The sequence below is a fragment of the Orbicella franksi genome, chromosome 1 (genome assembly GCF_964199315.1).
Source record: "Orbicella franksi chromosome 1, jaOrbFran1.1, whole genome shotgun sequence".
Taxonomy (NCBI): domain Eukaryota; kingdom Metazoa; phylum Cnidaria; class Anthozoa; order Scleractinia; family Merulinidae; genus Orbicella; species Orbicella franksi.
Genome location: NC_138145.1, coordinates 36,789,623 through 36,809,220, shown reverse-complemented (window position 1 = coordinate 36,809,220; position 19,598 = coordinate 36,789,623). Strand labels below are relative to the sequence as shown.

The following is a 19,598-nucleotide window of genomic DNA, read 5'->3' as shown; positions in this document are numbered from 1 at the left end:
TCCTTTACATCGTCAACTTTGTTTTGCTTTCTGTTTATAATCATAAAGCGTTCTAGATTCTACATTTAAATTTTAGTATTTTCCTCTTATTGTATTGTGATTGTATCGATATCTAGCAAACAAATGATCTTAATATGTCGTAACAGAGCCCCTTCATTGTTTTCCCTGAGGCAGCGTCAAGCCGTGTTTATTCAAATTAAACCAGAAAGTAACTGTGCATCGACACATAACAAACATGCCATTTAGCTTCATCATTATTTAAGCTTTCACATACAGAGAGCCAGCGAGAGGAGGTAACCTATCATAGGTTATCTCTTTCTCCTCTCTGTGGCTCTCTGGCACCACAAACGTGCTATGCTAAAAATTGCATGTGCCCACAAAAGATTAGTCATCGGACAAAAGATTAGTCATCCAAGTATTAATATTAGTTTTCAGTTCCGCAACCCTTTTTAGTTTTATTTGTTACTTCAATATTCTCTAAATCCTCGCTGAGGAGGTTTCCACGATGTCGCTGTCAAAGAAAGTTCACGGTATTTCTGTAATGGAAATTTTCCTTTCCCAGTACTAAATGCTATGGTGAAGTGATTGTCTACAGCTGCTATCAGTGCCCAGTTGTACCTCCCTGAGAATCACTATTTCGATGCTTGTGATTTGCCTCCACTAAAAAATGAAGTATGCATAGTCTTGTTCAAGTGGCTGGTGGATATTGTCCTGAGAACGAATCCTTTATTTTGGCAACATTGGTTGTGTTTTGCGTTGTTGTTTTTTAAATATCCTCCGCACTCGTTCAGCCATTCTTCTAAATTTAACCAAGCTTTAATACTATACTTTTGCTTTGCAGTTTGGCACCACCAGTGTTCCGAACAACGAGCATTGCTCTCATATACAAGAGGTAATCTTTTTATGTCGATTTAGTATATTAATTTAATTGCAGAGTGAAATGGTTAACACATGTATATTGGAATAAGCTAACTTTAACAAGTTGAGCTTGTTAAATCGAGCCGCGTCGAGATGTATTTAACATCAGTGATATTATGTATTGGCATTTTGATTAATATTATGCGTTTTTGTTTTGTCAAACTCCGAGCACTGCGTCAAATTGTAAGCGTACTATCGTGAACATGACTTCGGAAAGTCGAAAGAAAAAGGACAAATGTCCATCAATAGAAACCTTGAAGTAATGCTCTAGCTTGGTCAAACACTACTGTACTAGTACATGAATCCATCACATGTGCACAGGAGTGTTATCATGTCTGAGTTTTACATCCACGAGTTTTGTTTTGTTTTTTTTTTTTAATTCTTCCTTTCTGTCTTCAAAAATCGGTCAGAACTAGTTACAGTTTGCTTTGAGGCGCTCTACTATAGGCGCATTTCGTTTTTAAGGGAGGTACTTAGTTGTAATTCGATGTAATATTAAGCATCGTTTTGACTTAACATATCAGCACATCGTTGCAACTGCAGAACTCCTTTAACTCCATTTACCTTGTTTCGACCCTGTGTACAAGCAAGAGAATATGATCCAGATCATAGTCTCTTGGTGCAAGGGCGTGACTTCGGTGGATAAGTAAGATAAGGCACACTTCGTTTTTTCCCCTTTAAGAGCATAAATTAAAATAGATATTCATAAGCATCGCTGAGAAGGATAGTATGGCCCAAGGGTGATCGTGTTAGTGAAACGAAGAAAAACTCGGCACGAGTTTTTGCAAACTCGTAGAAATTTGAAAGCCTCGTCCCATTTCAAAACGAGTAAAATTTCTGAATTTTTGAACATAACAAAGCATTTCGTGTCGCTTTTATTTTCACAGGATTTTAAACTAAACAGCAACAACATTTCTTTGCACTTTAACTCACATAATTTCAATTAATATATCAACTGAAAACACAAGTAACGGGTCACCCCCCAAAAAACGTAAAAGCAGTTATGCAAACTCTTCACTAGTAATCAGAGTACGCATATGTTCTGAAACAAGGTGTGTAAAAATAGTGAAGTTTTAAGCCTCGGGACTACCTTTAGGCCTCAGCAGGTCTACAAGTGTATCCGTCGGAAACTAATTCATGTTCACTGTAAAGACCTGAAAATGCGTGCAATGGTTTCTAGAAACCAAACCTACATGTACTAGCCGTGTTTCAATCCTAACTCTTTGAATCGACCAAAAATGGCAGGAAAAAAAGTGAACCATTGTAACTTTTGAATTTTTATGGCAGGCTAGTTTACTCTCAGGAGGTTAGAAATATTCAACCACCCAAGCGTCTTACACGTTTGGTTGGAGAATGTTTCATTAATGTATCCTTTAATAGATAAAACAAAAATCTTTCATTTATTACAATGAATTGTAAACGGACAATTTTCCCTAAACTTAAGCTTGATCCCAGTTTCGTGAAAAGCACGAATTTCTGGTAGATCTGAAAAAGTCCTTTGTCTGAAATCTACTTCCGAAAGACAATTACGATCGTTAATTAATGTAGTCCATTTTCTGTTAAGCAAGCAGACAGGCTTGCTTTATAGACACTTTATTCGTGAACTCTCTCAGCTCATGCTAAAATGCAGCGAAGCCCTACCTCCGTTTACCTTGAAAAAATGTATGCATACCGAGGAAAACCGAACGGGGATAGGCGAGCGCTTTGCATAATTGTTTCTCCCTCACTCCACTTTCTCCTTAACCACGTTACGTGGAAAGCTTGCAAACTGCATCTTCCATATGAGTGGTTTATGCTTCTCCCTCCTTCTCTCTTCTACATCGCTCTAACCCTTTCGCAAGCAACACCTATAAAAATATATTTCTCACCAAAATAATACGATCGTACCTCCAAAAGATGACAGAGCAGATAGAAATAAATAAATTGGACAAATTTCAGCGTTGTGGTGATTATTGTTTGGGGAAAAAATATTCTGAAAATCACAAAACATGGAGTGGATTGGCCATTCGGCACACCGATATGCCCGCCATTCTGGCCAAAAAGGTCTGACAGACGAAAAACAGATTTTTTTCCCAGTGACATACACTTTCACTTTGGAATGCTTTGAATTTAAAATTTTAACTCCGACTAGCATATCTTAAGGTAATATTTCCTGTTATGTTCAATTAAGCTGTCTCAAATAAAACTTCACCACCAAAGCGAGGCACCCTACTAGAACAGAAATCTACCCACTAACTAGTGAAACTGCCGTCGTCAGTCGAGATCAATAGTTTTAAATTTAGAATTTTGATGGAGTCACGTGAAAACGATCTATATTTATACACAGAACAGGTACATCTAGTTATCAAGTTTCCTTTGGTAAACGTATAAAATATCTCAGTTCTGTTTTGTTCCGTTGAGCTCCTTTTTTATTGGTATTTGCCTGTGTGCAGAATAAATTTTGCCTGCCTACGAGATTCTTTTTTATTTAAATGACTATTCCCACCAGAATTCATTTCGATCGGGTACAGTTTCATTAAAAAAAGAACTGTTTTAGTAGGTCTTAGTTTTTGTCAGTGCACAAAGAAGCTTCGACGCCACTTTCAGCCATGTCTTAATATCAGCAATATCTCGCAAGTCTATCTTTATTTTGTCTGGTTTTCTCTTTCAGCCATGTTTCCTTCCAGGAAGTTGTTGAAGTTTGTTCCGTCACCTGTTTTTTGCCATTGTCCTTTAAATCTTCAAACCTGGCAGCCGTTCGAGTATTAATTGCACTGCCGACAGACTGGCGGGAAAATCAATAATAAACAACGCACTTCATTGGGTTCTCTTTCTATTGACGTGTGAATAACGTCACCAACATATTCCGGCCGCCCACGACCTTGGTCTTTGCCTTTATATATCCTGTTAAAATTTAGAATATTATTTTATTCGTTCAACCGTGTTCCTTTTTACCAAACCTTCGTTCAGTTGGAGAAGTTATTTGAAATATCCACAGAAAGGTATTTAACAATACATTTTAAAAATTTCGGTGGAAAATCGTTATTTAACATTATCACCGTGACTGATGTAGATATTAACAGCAAGCCCTTTTTGATATTCAGAGTGTGACGTTAGAGGAGATATTTTGGAATCGGTTTTAGTAAGGTAAGCGAATTTCTGCACTTTATCTTTTAAAGCCTTAGACAGCTTAACGCACCGCTACCTCTATTTATTCATTATTAAATACTGAGTAATCTTTGGTAATTATTCGTTTATAATGCACGCCTTTCAAATAGATTATTTGCCACACATGGTGTTTAGCTTTGGAGCGTTTCCATATTCATAAGGGACGTCGAAACTATAACTTTAATATCGCTATCGCGAGCGAGTTATAGATAACATGGTATTTTTAGAATAATCAGTATTGTTCCTGAATAATTAAAGCCTTTCCTTTTACAATATTCGTTCTATTTTTAGTACGCTCATTGCCATCGTTTTGAAGTTAAAGTTTACGCGTCCATATTCTATAAGACGCTGCAATTTAAACAAGAAAATACAGTATTTATGAATAATATCATTCGGATAATTATTTCATCGAAACGTTTCTGCGTCATAAACCTTTGAGGCCAAGTTACTTCTTTCAAATTTAACATTTAGTTTCAATAATATCGCAAACGAATGAAGACATCAACTAATTTAAATGTAGATTGAAACCTTCGAGATGATTCAAGACCAGGCTATTTTAAGTTAAATACTAGCCGTACAGGAACTTAAAGTAGTACATGCACTGATACTTTTTACGCGATAGTTTATATATTTTCAAAGCGCGTGCTGTACACGTTTTTGTCTGTGCTCACTACAGAGGAAACCCCTCACGTTTGAATTTTAATAGTTCAAATGTTTTTGTCCAAAATGCATCGCTGAGGACGGTATATTTTTGCGTAACAGTCAGCTAACACCAGTTCCAAAGTCTGTTTCCGTTCGTTAGATGTCTTGTTGTCAGTAGTGCGTCTGTCATAGTCACTATCGCCTTTTCAGTTTCCCCTTGTTTGTATGCTTGTGGCTTTGGACAGACCAGCCTCCCACACACTCCTGTGTTTGCCGACTAATTGACGCAGCATGCCATAATTCTTTGGGTTTGTAGACGCAAAAGGGGCCTTTGTCAATCATTTGTGATTGATGAAATGTGTCAATTAATAGTTGTCAGATCTTTAATTTCGCTAAATTATTTTTAGATGCTTAGTTTTTACGCGGATAGTGTTACCACGCGCGCTGCGTGGTTGTTCTCGAGGTGGATGAAAATGCGTACAAAGGCGCTTCGGCTGTCCACCTGATTGATATCCGTGTCACGCTCCTTCTAGACGGCCCTTCTAGACCCTCTAGGATTTCTGCAACCAGGAGTGATCAAAACTAAATTGAGAAGGATTGCAATGCTTGGCTCTGTTGACACTTTTCTCTCTTGACTTAACCCAGTTCTAAAGTCGATAGGGTCACATAGGCGTGCTGTGAAATGGCAGTGGTCTTAAAACCGTGAGTGCATCGAATGTCTCGGTCATCTTGATTCTATGCAAAGTTGAGACTTTTTCCAGCGGCCATTTTCTCTAACGGCCAGGATTTTTTGTCTAGACCGTGGGACGATTCATTCTCTTTAGTCTTATTGAGACTTAATTCCCTTCAACCGTCGCCCCTCTTCACAGCAGTCTGACAGTAATTGTGTCCTAAGTAGACGTTCAGACTCCAAACAATAACACGTATTGTCACCCCATGCCTGGAAACACAACTGGAACGAGGAAGTGTTCTAAACAGTGTTCAGGGGAAATAGTTCTTCAATGTCAATTAAGAGGGTCAGGGAACATTTTGAAAAAAAAATCAGAAAAAATTGAAATAATTTAACACGGCTGATTTAATACCAGTGAAGGCTGGAAGAAACATTTGGGGTCACTCTGGTCTAAACGATTTTTTAACTTAACAAAGAGGGAAAATTTGTTGAAAACTTATCAGTCTTAATTGATGGGTGAAAGGAACGGCTAGCTGTAAAGGGAGGCTAGAAGCCGCTACTATAGCTGACATTTTGTATTTATTTGGTCAGGGAAATTTAATTTTTATCAGGGCGTAGTCAGGGAATTTTGAATAGTGATGTCTGTTGCAACCATACTTTGCCATGCCGAGAATATTGACTTGAATGTTGCGGCCGTGACGCGCTCGATTTATCCATATTATGGCATTTTTCTTGCTGTTAACTGAGAAAGGCTAGCAATTCTGTGAGGTTTTCCCGGAAGCACTGCTAATTTTCAAAAGATACATAGCTGGCATTTTAGAATCAGAATTATGGCAAAACATGAAATATCTGGTATCAAAGAAGCTTAAGTCCCTGTTTAGGAACCCGAGCGTATAAATGGACCTTGGTAAGTCACACTGATTTGTATTCATGCTTAGCAAGTGTAGCGAGCAAGTGTAGCGTGCAGCGCAAAGCGAGTGCATTTTAATCAATCGAGCACCATCTTGGATTCAAACTCAGGAGAAGTTTGGGAAGAGACGAAAAGGCGCCCTTCGACGAACCGAAATCAAGTTTTTTTTCTTTATTTTTAAGCCACCAATGGCGTATTTTAAAAAGTTCTTTTGACTTTTCTGGCTTACAGCTCGATATACTTTTCTTTGTAGCAACTGTGCTGAAGTATTTTCGTTGCGAGCTGCTTAATTTTTAGAGAAGAGAAACGGTGTCGATTGCATGTATATCACGCTTAGCATGACTCAATAGTGTTTCCGGGTTTCTTTTGCAAAAACTCCAAATTACTCCAGGCTAAATTTTACATACGCGCAAGACAAATAATTGTCTTACAACACAGATGGATATATTTGGATGTAGCCGTGTTACACAACTTCAAAGTTTCCCTCCTATTGCCCCACACTTGCGAGGATTTCCCCATAGTGGATATAGAGTCCATTGGCGTCCGAAAAGCAATAGCAGTTTACCAGTTTGATCGAGTTTCACCTGAATTGCAAACAACACTTGATGTTTCCTCAAGGCCCCATAAGTTTGCCCCATAAATACTGTTTAATTTGTTTTTGTAAAACTGAATAAAATAAATAGTTACTTTTTTTAAGAACTTTTTATTTTAATAAGTGTTGGATTTTACTCGGATTGAGACTGTTGATAGAGGTCATTGACTATGCAAGCTTTGAACATAACTGTTTTTGGAATTATAGTAGTTTCATTAGATGTAGAAATTGTTAAATGTTTTGTTTTTCATGCAGTTTGAGTGCGTTTGTATCCCGATGTCAACATTCACGCATTCAGTCATTGCGTACATTTTTCGGGCACGAAGGTCACCCGCCTCCCCCCCCCCCCCCCCCAAGTCCGAAGGTGCCCGCGCGCCTATGAATTTGGCTTCCGCACTTTCGTGTGTAAACGTAGTTGACGTGTGTACGTACATCAAATCCCACAAAATCTGTAGTTGTTAAATACGTTTAAGCCTGATGCATGTTTCAGAACATATTAAAATGTTAGCTGGAAATTAGTGAAAACAGCAGAGATAATAGACCTTTTTCGACTGGGCGGTTTGTTGCCCCATTTCAGACCATGTGATGATACCCTTGGGAATTCTTCCTTTCAAATTTTCAAATAGTCGTGTGCATATGAATAAATAATTTTTAGATGGATGAAAGAACAATAGCTCTCTAGAGAATATCACGTGCTCTGTGATGGAAAACAAACCGCCCAAGCGAAAAAGGTCTATTAGCAAAGTTACGGTAGCACTTTCTTTAATCAACCTGAATATCGATTTTTCTTTTGTTGTTTAAGTTCTCGAAACTCCTTGTCTATTTCATTTTCGCTGTCTAAAATATCACTATGTTGAGGAAATATACAAGCACGATGTTAGTAGCCTTTTAGCGTTGGTGAAAATTGTCGTAGCATCTTAGCACAAAAATATAGCGACTAAATCTTCGTCGAGATTTGTTGTCAAGTTCGTTGTATTTTCTGTTGAGAAATCATGATAGATTTTATGACGAAACAGACTGTCCGATTTCCAAATGCTCCACCGGCCCGAAGTCATGTTTTTAGTTTTACCTTCATTTGTTGAAAATACAAGATTTTATTTTTCCTTAAGGACTTAGGGTTAGGGTTAGTTTAAATGGCCCATAAGAAAAGGACGTCTAGCGGAAATTTTAACCAAAACTCTGCTACAACTCCGATTTGATAACAAAGCATAAGTCTTAAAGAGTCGAAACAACACAGTACAGTTGCCAAATTTTGTTAATGAAAAGGAAAACGGGTTTGTCATCTGCTGCAGTATAGGGAAGTTGTGTCTTTCAGATCACAGACAAAGTCGCGACAGTAAGTTCCTGGGGTTGTCTTTTCGCCTCGGGAGAAAATTGAATTTTTAATCACGGAAAGCATTTGTTTCGTAAGGTGACGTCTCATTGACGGAGTATAAAGCTGATTTATGGCCTTAGGTGTCCTGCGGGGCACGATGAAGAGTGCGATTGCTCTTTTTCCCCTTCTTCACTGGGAAGGTGTTTGAGAACGTGCTAATCTCTGGTCTTATTCAAATTGCGCAAGTTTTTGAACGTTTGAGAAGATTGCGAAGTCGTTCACTCTATTCCAAAGGTAAGGACATTTTACAAAGAAACTTGTCATCTTTAAACGACTGTTTGATCGACTTCTTTGTGATTCGGCTTTGAAACCGGTCTAAAAGTTCTAAACGACGATTAAGAATTAATTGAGGGCAAAAATATTTATATAAAACACCTTTCAGTTTAGGCCACCTTTTTTCACCCTCCGTTTGGCTGGCGTCTTGGTTCCTCGTGCATACGTGGATAAATTTCGAAGTGAGTGATATTTAAAGAACTTCTCTCCATTGACGTATTCAAGACTTGTTTGTTGTATGGTTTCGAACCGACATCATATGAATGAACTGATTTTGCTGAAGGAATCTAGAAGAAGGAGAGAAGTATAAAACAGGTAAATTAGTACCTAATAATGATATATGTGAGGCCTTATGTGCCACGAGGCACAAAGAAGCTAAGTGAAGTGAAGTGAATGATATATGTGATATCCCAAGTCAACCATCTCGCATATGATTGCACTTACTGCCTATTTTCTAGTCCAGATAACAGCGAAATGGTAAATACAGGATGAAATTTTAAGCATTTCGTTGTCATTTTCTTTCATTTTCTTCGTAGCATTTCTTTCACATTTAAAAACCAGGAAGTTTAAGACTTTCTGATTATGGAAATATTGGAGAACATTTTAATTTAACATCGAGATTATGAACACTAGATTTTGAATTCTGCCACGCATAGAAATCTAGGGAGAACAATCCAATTGTTTTGGTTTAAATCTACTATAGTCGTTCAAACCTTTATCGTTTCAGATATAAAACGGTCACTTTGAAAACGCAGCGAAGCCTTCGCCATTTAGATATTGAGTAGCGTGGCCAATGAAAATGATTTTCGAAACTTCCTCCCGTTGTTTGATCATGGATCTTTTCCTGTCTCTCTTTTCATTTTTAATCGTTTTCTGCCTCTCGCATAATTTATTTCGTTGCATTTTAAATGAATAAATTATTGGTCTCACTGCGAATTCGCAGTGAGACCAGCCTTTATAAATGGGCTCAGAGGCACTGAGCGAGCACTGCGTCCAAATTCGAGGTGAATTATTTTATCAACTCGTTTCTATACAATCACTTATTATTTAGTAATTTAAATTCCAGTTCTCTTGTGGGCGAAGCCGAAAGACAGATCTGGTCAAATCCAATTTGCGTGAGTAATCGCGCGTCATGATTGTGTCGGGAGAAGAGCGCTTGTTCGCTATGAAATTTCAAAATGGCGGCCAGTCGCGTGCCCAAAGGCCGCGATTTTTGGTTAGCATACTAATATCATTTCGCCAGGAAATTAGTGCAAATTTGCAATAAAACAAGCAACGTTTTGATTTTTGTTTCTATTTCAACTACTAGCGTCTATTTGTATTGTAAAAATTGTTAAATTGCAAGCCATTTTAAAGTCCTACGCAGTTCATTTTTTTTAACGCCCTCATATTTTTTTTTGCCTCTAAAAGGTCTTTTGAAAGGCAGCAATAACGAAGTAAAATTTAAAAAAATGCAGCGTGACGTTTTCACTTCCTTTCTTGGAGGTTTTAAGTGCTTTAAGGCAATCTAAAAGTATATTTGAATAGGCCATTTTCGATGTATTAAAATTCTAACTTTTAAACAAAAGAGATCGCATGGAGGTTGAGGAATGAATAATTAATTTCTTTTGTTTTATTTTCCCAAGCTTAGAATTTTAGTATGACGAAAATTGCCTATTAACTTTGCCTCCAAAACATTGCCATGGATCCCACAAAAATTGGGCTCGTTTGACAGGCAGATATGTCATCTCTAGCATTCAGTTCTTTCAGTATGTTCGTTCGACCAAGCGGCGCTGTTAATGGTCGCACTGGGGAGTCGAAGAAAACTGAGGAGTCAAAGGTTTCATTGTCTCTTCGACTATCGCTTGGCTTTTGGATGTAGGAAAAGGTAAGATTCTACTTCCAGGGGCGTAGCTAGCCTTGAAGCCCGTAGACCCGCGTAGACCCGCGTAGACCACTCTTTTAAGATTTGCTTACAGATCGAACTTCCTGTCATAGCCGCCGCCCGAAACGCCAAACCAACCAGGAGTGATGAAGCAGTTCTTTTCGCAGACTGGTTTAACACGCGCAATTTTAATGATAAAAAAGAGAGAATTTGCTGGAGAAATAGTCGGTGATTTTTAACTTATCTTGGCAGTATGAATCTCTCACCTACCTTGTCACGATAACATCAAGCTACTTCTCGATTTTTCCAGGTTAACTAGGCGACAGGCTTTTGTTCATAGAATACAAGTGTGTCGATAAAGAGAAGTGCCTTTATGTATTACTATTATCAGCAATACCATGATGAGTGAAAACTGGCCCATGTTATGTTAGTTTCAATGTAGAAATATTAGCTTGGTGCTTTTCAAATGACATTAAATTAACAGGAAGAAGAAAACACTTTCGAGGATGTTTGGCACGAAACTCCTGTGGAACATCTTATGACTCTTCAAAAATTAAAAGCTAACTACCCTTCCCTGCCTTCGTTTAACTCGGGATTAGAATGATTGCAGCACAACCGTAGCTTTAGAAACTTCATGATATCGTTTTAATCACTTGTAAAGTCAACATTAATTGACTCTACTTTACACCACGCAGAGAATAAGCGCATGAACAAAGAAAAAGCAAAATAATCGAATTAGTACCAGGACAGAGTAAGTTTTACCTGCCGCCCACCCGGATTATTGTTTTCCGATTAAAGAGCAACATTGAAATTATGTCAGAAGGAGTCGCTGAAACATGCAGCTTACCTCCAGACATCTATAAATAATGTTACGATGACGCGACAAAAATTAACTTTTTAGTTTCTGGGCAATGTATTAGCATCAAAATAGCCTTTATAAACATTCTTTGTTTTATAAATTGTTGCAAACTATCGATGCTTCCAAAGTTATGACTAAAAAACTGTATAGGAAACTGTAAATGTAGAATACCTTTATTTATAACCATGATGACTAAAGTTACATTTTGTACGTTTTGTAAGTTTTAGCAAAACATCTAATATAAAGGAGAGACGTTTTTGGCACAGGGCTTTTGGTTATATCGGAGCTACACTATAAATACTCTCACGGAGTCTCACGCATTGATTATTCCAATATTTTACCCTCACCAGCAGACCAAGTGGTTTATCTTGTCTTCATCAACACTTTTATTTGAAAAACAAAAATCTTTCTCCTTGTTCCCATAAACAGAATGCAGTGTTCGCTGCGTTGATTTGTTTGTTTAACGAATGTTAGTGGTTTTACGTCTTTTGGCTAAATAAAATTTAAACTTAACGAAGAACTCCATTTAAATTGCAGAGTATATGCGAGAAAAGACTGAAACTTTCATAAACCTTGACATGGGCTTTTAGCAGGATTGATCTACGAATTTACTTCGCGAGTTATTCACATTCCATGGTTTTCCTTGAATTTTCGTGCGGATACTGATTTTTTTTTTTCCATTCACTTTCACATCATGATGACCATTTCAGTTTTACCTCAGTATTTCTTTTTACTAATGAATACTCTGCTTTAGAGCACGAGTATTCACTCATCATTAAGTTTACCGGCCGGCTATTGATTTGCCAGTTTTTTCGGAAAAACAAAAATCAACAAAACCTCCCGCAACACGCGCGAAATCGGAATTGTGTTTACTGGTGGTTGTCAACTTAATTTTGCTAGGCGAGATCTTTCGGAGTCAGTCAAGCTATTTTAAGGCCGGCGCCACTTCGAGAGTTTGTCTTGTCTTGTTGTCCGGGCAATAAATAGCCTTCTTTCCCTCCGATGCAATATACCTCACTGTCAATACCGTCACCTGTTGAGTCTATGACGTCATTTGTCTACAACTTCACAGCAATCGTGAGTTAACAAATTCGGACGTTAGAAACAAATATTGCGGGATTGGCCACTTCTCAAGTGAAGATTGAAAAATTCACGCATGTATCGAACAACATTTGAAAGTACGCACTCTGCTTGAAGAAGAGGGAGTCAACAAGGCGGGTCTCGACCCCTCCCTTCAGTAATACTTCTCTTTTTCCCGCCTAGTCGAGATCCCTTTCGTATAGCCTTTTAGTTCTAAGCATGCACTCATATCAGGCTTGAAAATTGTGCTTTTCCTTTATTATTCAAATTTAAGTTGTTTAAATCTTATTGAAATCGTGTCGAGATCCTGCAGACTATTGACGTCATTATGTCGATAGCCCGCCACAGATTGATATCTTTGTCGAGATGAAGTATTTATCACGAACTTATCTGTAGTTGCAATAATTTCATAAGCCAGCAAAACCACCTGAACTGTGCGTCTTTCAGTCGTGTAAGAAGAAGTGTTCCGCTACGAAAAGTTCACTTGCAATCTCTTTTCTTCCATGATTGGGATCCGCTTTTCGGCACGCCTTGTCTTGTTCTGTGATATAAAGGAAGTTCAATATCGTACTGCCACTTTTCAAGGCAATACACGATCAACTTTCCTATCCCTGTTTTTGATCGACTTCACGCTAATCAGACCATCTTTGATCAGAGGACCTTGATATCAATGATTTGCTTTGCGTCTCACTTAATCTGTGATTTAGTTGTATGAACCGACGATGCACCTTTTTTAGTATTTTATTTGTTTCATTCACAAATATATTGAGATTTTGCATGAATTTGTGATGCAAAATTGAGCAACTGTACACATGCTAAAAACTGCGAGATTTAAAATCAATGTGCCTAGTCTCTATAGAAAAGGCGTTTCCTCTGATTTCTTCGTACGACGCGTGGCGAACTCTCAAGCCACACTAAACTGCCTATGATCTTTTTTTTCTTTAAATGTTTGTTGCCCCCACCACCCAACCAAGTCGTGACCGGTCGTCAGCGATGTTGTTTCATGCAGCATCACTGTTTCTTTTCTGCCTGGTAAGATCACTCTTCAACCTGCTTTTTCAAATACTCGACAGTCCTGTATATCCTGTCATGTAACTCGGTACTAAGAAGCTTATAAGTCACTTATACAGCCATGCAGACCTAAGACCTTTGACAGTCAATCCCTGTCACATTATTACTCTAATTTAGCGGCTTGTTCAAAAGAGCAACGAAAAAACTCATTTGGTATGTACGTGTGAACAATCGTAAGTTAACACGATTTAAATTATCTAGTATCTAAACTGGGCTTACAGTATGTATCAAAACTGCCAGAACAGTCAATCGTTCTTATTCGACTTATTGTTTACCCAGTAAAAAGCGAGAAAGACGACATAGTAAGTGGAGTAAATGGTGCGCATTCAATTAAATAGAAACGCTGATCTCGGACCAATGCGCAATACAAACCAGGGAGCTGGCACAAACAGGTTAGTTTCAAATCGCACCAAATAGATTTTGTACTTGAAGTCGGCAGATTCCTGATTTTAGCGTACAATGGGTCAGTTTGGAGAGCGTGAGCAGAAGGTACAAGTACAGGAAGGGCTGTAAGTGAGAATACAGCCTATTATCACACGCTACCTGTTTCTTTTGTAATCTGCGCCTGGCATACGTTGAGAGAAAGCACAAGTACTGGATATGTGCTTTTAAATAAAATTCCCGTCTGGTTTTTTTTATAGCAACTATAGAATGCACGCAAGAAGACGGCGGTAGTGCTAGAAAATCAGGTAGAGCACGTGTTTACTTGTAACTCTTTGTCGATGTCTTTCTCGTTTTCGGCGAGAAAAAATCAGATTGTACCGCCCGCTCGTCATATCAAGTTATCAGTTATGGTTGTTATACATTCGAACGCAATACCTAAATGTGTTTTTGTAAATAACAACGATACGAAAATCTTAAAGGAAAATAACCATATTGTAAGGCTTGTTGAACAGCCCTCTTCTATTTATTTTCGTCGTCTCGACAAAACGCCTTCCCGACGATTGGCAATTGTACTGCCCTGCTTATTGAAAAGCTACCAATTATAAAAATATCCTATCTCGAAGACCATGGCATTTTTATCTTATTTAGTTACAAATCTCAGGAAGTAATGAATTAGGCTTAAAGTTGTTCACCGGTCAAAAACCATCTTAAATTCGAATGAGATGACCTGCTGAGTTTCATACTCCGCTCGTGGAGCACCCTTAATTTGACGCTTGAAATTTTTCGTTTAATTCTGATATTGCCCTTTTAGCCAAGTATGGTACTTGGATATTTCAAAATATATATGTTCATTCAAGCGAATGAATTATAAGAATGTTTTTTAAGAAATGGAATGTTTTTACAAGAGAAATGATTTCCTCCAGTGTCTTCGTGACGTTACTTCCTGCAAACCACCAAACAGACCGCATTTGCCAATCATTCTTGTTTAACCAATGAGCAGCGACGTTTGTGCATGATTAAATGTCTCGTGCGAATGCAAATATAGGCCCATCAAGTACTGCACTCAGCCATTGTTTTCTTGGCCTTAAGTGGCTTTATATAAAGTCAAGCGCCGTCCCAATGACATCAGAGCTATATTGATCGATGAGAGGGACTCTGCCGCATTTTTATGCAGCGAATTCTCTCTTTATTGAAGCTTATTAAGTAGACCATTCTTTTCGGCAACGACCTCCTAGGAGCACACTTCTTCAGTTGTGGCTCAGTCAATCCAAAGGCTTTAAGATTCTCTCTGACGCGAAGTCATAAAACGTAAGTCTTATCGTTTACTTTTTGTTTAGTTTATTTTTAAATAACCGCGGGTCTTTTCAAGCTTAAATTTATCTTAATCTTTGTATTTAGCCGGGGTAAAAATTTACGGACTATTATTAGCGCAGCAGATTATTTTGCAAACATAGAAATGGTGGCGAAACCCTTTTTGTAACTGAACAAAGACTTTAGTCAAACCATTTCGTCGCAAAATGACATTTTTGGTTAGCTGTTTATTTAATGTTCTTTTTAATTTTACATCGAATTTTTTTCGGATATTCAACTCTTTCAGAGCATTATTATCCCAATCGTCTTAGTATTTTTTTTTTTATTGTGCAATGTGAATTTAAGTTAACATTTTAAAGTAATTGTAAAAGTCTTCGAACTAGTCGTTACTTATAAAGTTATCGCGTTAAGACTTGCTTTTTCTATCTTCGTGTCTTTAAGCTCTCGCGTGACAGAGCGGCCTTAAAAAGCCATCATGTTATATATAGGACCATATTATATATATCTTGAGTACCGAAAGCTATTTTTACTCCCAAACCACATAATTCACTTCTTTCAGTTACTAACCAGATTCTTCTTAAGCTCTTTCCTTTTCTAATCTGTTTTACATCTAATATCTAGGATCAAACCTCAGCAATTTGCCTTTTTGCAACTCAAATCAAGCTATCTTAATTAATTCAACTCATCCTGTATAAATTGTCTCCTGGATAACCAATATACAGCCTCGTTTATAAGCCGCCGGAACTGATCTTGATATTGTGCCCGCATCGTTTGCTGAGTTAAAAAGATGACTCTATTTGTATGTTTGGTGTTTGCAAAATTCTTTTCTCCCTTACTTACTTTTCCCAGTGTACACTCCCTTCATTTAGTTTAGTTTTTAGTTGTTAAAACTTTCCTGTTAAAACTCGCGCAATCGCTTTGTATTAAACGACATTCTTTTTTAAACGCACAACTAACCTTGGTATACATTGCGAAGGATTAATGAGTTAAATTTGTTGTGGAGTTAGTATAACTATTTCCAAGACGTTTATCGTATTTCAAACCGGTCTTCACTGAAATGACCAGGTAAAGGTAAGTATGTATGGAATTTCTACTGAAATCAGTATTAAGTGGCGAAATGGATCGTATCCTTTCCTAAATGCTTCTCGTAAATTCCTAAAGCTATTGTCTTTAACAATATCTAATATCAGCCCGAAATAAATGACTTTTAAGCATCGCCGGGAAGAAATGTATGGCTGTGCACGGAAAGAACCGATAATTCTCGAATTGAGGCTTCCGAGTATTTTTCTTGGCTCTGATTAGCGCTATTCACCTGTCACGCAAATTTGTTTTCCAGTTTCCGCCAGCTAGGGTATTTTTTCCCTTCTTCGTCTAGTCTTCCCTGTGAGTTTTCAATAACCAAATCTTTCCTGAAACCTGTAATGAGTGTTGAATTTGAGTCCTACCAAAGGTTAAGCATGAATTTCAAAATTAACTTTAAAAAAATGCCAAATTGTATCATCTAAAACCTCGAAAACCAAACTTCACCCACATTTAAGAATTGTCAAATAACTCAACTTTTTGGAATGGTCACACACTGGGATCATAGACGTAAAATGACAACGAGATATACGCGCAAAGTGTAAAGGTTAAAGCAACTCGTAGCATCTTTCAGCTGCCGAGCAACCCAATTATATAACCTCGGATCATTAGCTTTTGATCTGTTACAGTATACACTCCAACCGCAGTAACCAATACTAATTTTTCACGGTAAAATGGCTCTGTGTACGTAATGGAATAAACAAAGATAAGGTTTATACAGTCTTTATTCAAAGTTATAAAAGGATTTGCACAAATTTTGTAGCTATGTCCGGTTTTACAGACAATCGTCGCCGTATTAATTGGCTTGCTCGCTTGTTATCCCCTGTACTGGCAGTTAAGTGGCCTGACGCATGTTCTTAGTGTCGTATAAACAATCATTTCAAAGCTCAATTGTTCTATTTTTAGACTGATATTGAGACTTGGAAGTTATCAGATTCTTGCAGGATAAATGTTACGAAACTTGCTCAGTAGTTGACGTGATTACAAGGTCATCAAGTATATTTGATCACTGGGTTTGATTTATGAAGCTCACGATACCTGAATTCCCTCCTCCCCCTCTGTGTTACGCTCCATCATCGATTGAAGAATATCTTTTTAAAGAAGATATCTTGGAAGAAACGTTTAACTTTGTCCAGTTTTTACCAGGCTTATACTAACTAATTGTATCAGGGGAACGTAACACAAATAAGTAGTCCTGTAACTTACGAGCAAGAGCTTATAGTATAAATGAATCTGTGTTTTAAGAGTTCTGTGCTTTTGTTATCTGGTTAAACTTGATTATAAATGTCGTGTCTCTGTTTATATGCAGAAAGCAAAATCATTTAGGTACATTTTGGTATATTACCGGGGTCTTTAAGGAAAGAAATATTAACTTGAGGCCACATATATGTAGGGGTGCATCAATGTGCATCTTTTCTCATTTAATGAGCATTCGTTCGTTCAGCGACCTGAAGCTCATTGCAATCGATTTGTCAGTGAATAACGCCCAAAATGTTACCGATACCAATCCAATAATAGACTTTCTTAATGTTGCAAGGACCGGCTGAGTCTATAGCAAAGTTCAAAAAGGAATTTGAACCGAAAAATAACCAATAGTTCTCCAGCAAGGCTTCAAGAACAACGTTTTTAGCATAAAGGAGCTCAGTCAAGATATTTCGAGTTATTTTGGCCAGGTATAAAATTACCACTAAATTAAATAAAACCTAAAAATGGTAGCTCTAAGAAAGGAAAACACCAAAGAGATAGTACTAAACCATAAAGGAACAAGGATGGTTTAGGATGGAGCGGTTTTACCCGGATTACAAACGACGAACTTAAAAAAGTTAGCCTAAACTTTTCAAAATGCACTAACTGTGATGAGGCTCCTTTAGGAATAAAAAACTCATGCGGATTTGTCCATTAAAAATACTTAAAATTAAAAGAAAAAAAAAAGTGTTTAGCAGAACTTATCTTAAGATGCTTGGAAACAAGTCTGTAGTATGGTGAACTACAAAAGGCGCGGAGCTCTCCAGCTATATGAAATTGTTTCTTTATGGAGTTCGGTACCTGAGAATTATTAGTAAACGCTTTTGAGCAGAGCTTTCATGGTTGAGTTTATTATACTGAACATGTTCTTTGTAACTTTAAATTAGCATCTGTGGCTGAAACCCTTGTGACCATTCAAAAGAAAACAATTGAGCAGTACTTTCATGCGGTACTGTTTATTATGTTGTACAAGGTGGTTCTAGCTTTTAAGTCTGTGGATCGTGAAGCCCTAGTTTGTGACCAAATGAAAGCTACTGAGCAGTACTTTCATGTGGCACTGTTAATAGAATAGTCTGTGGATAATCACGTCTGCTAATCACGTCTGTGGATAGAATAGTGTGCGACCATTCAAATGAAAGCTATTGAGCACTACTTTCATGAGCGGCACTGTTTATCATGCTGTAAAAGGTGGTTCTAACTTTAATGTTTGTTGATGAATTGCTTATGTCTGCTGCCATTCCAATAACAGCTGTCGAACAGAACTTTGTGTGGCTCTGTTTATTACGTTGTTCAAGGTAGTTCAAGCTTTTACTGTTGTGAATAAAACCCCATGATGACATTATTCTTTAATATAAGCACCAAAATGTCTCAAATGTTTACATCTGCGGACGCCAAACACTAATCATTGTACGACCATTACAGTTGACAAACATTCTAGTGGTGCACCTTCGATTGAACTAACTTTACATTTGTGCCATAAAACCCTAATTGATAGCTCGTGATTAACAAATTTTTGTGGCTGGGATGTGAAGTGCGGTTTTTCTCATTAGCAGTAATTCATAACTTTAACTGTCAACAGGATAAACACATTATTGTTCTTGTTGTTGCAGCTTTCCTCGAGATACAAATACGTTAAATTCGGTACTTTTCAAAGCGGAAAATATTTATCAACAGCTGCCATAACTTCGGTGTCAATGAATTGGGCAGACCAATTTTTAGCCGCCTTACTAATTCTGTACCAAAGAACAAAGTAAGTCAACTTCATTCAGAGGGTGTGGTACATGACAGCAGACACCCGATCGTTTGAATGAGTGGCCCTCTTAAAGGCTTATAGAGTGGTTTAAACAAAGTGTATGGGAAGGCGTGATGCTCAGTGTCAGCATACTGCCTCTTCCGGAACCAGATTAGTCAGAGTTATCTATCATTTAAGTTTGAAAAGCAGGTGGTAAAATTTCGGATCGTTTCGCAGCCCAAATACGTTTTGAAGCTGTTGACACGCCAACAAATATAACCGCCGTTTGTGCACGCCATACGGACCTGTATTTTGGATATGAAGTGATGTTAAATTTGCATTTTGGAAACGTTATTTCCCAGACTCATTCGATTCTGTTATTTTCTTGTTGTGGAGAATATAGTTTTTTTTCGCCACTACTTGCACGAGCATAGCATTTCGAGAC

General features: G+C 37.7%; 1 protein-coding gene across 3 annotated transcripts in view; it reads left to right on the top strand.

Moving 5' to 3' along the window:
* The first annotated feature begins 3,853 nt into the window (after positions 1–3,853).
* Positions 3,854–19,598, top strand: part of LOC145460981 (myocyte-specific enhancer factor 2C-like) — a 32,877-nt gene continuing 17,132 nt past the window's right edge. The window contains exons 1-2 of one of the 3 annotated variants that reach the window (XM_081445620.1): positions 3,854–3,899; positions 4,002–4,044. The gene's annotated coding sequence lies outside the window, so the exon portion shown is untranslated. Of the gene's footprint in view, positions 3,900–4,001; positions 4,045–7,248; positions 8,843–14,551; positions 15,094–19,598 lie in introns of those variants that run through there. The other 2 variants (XM_081445622.1, XM_081445618.1) reach the window with 2 other exon arrangements.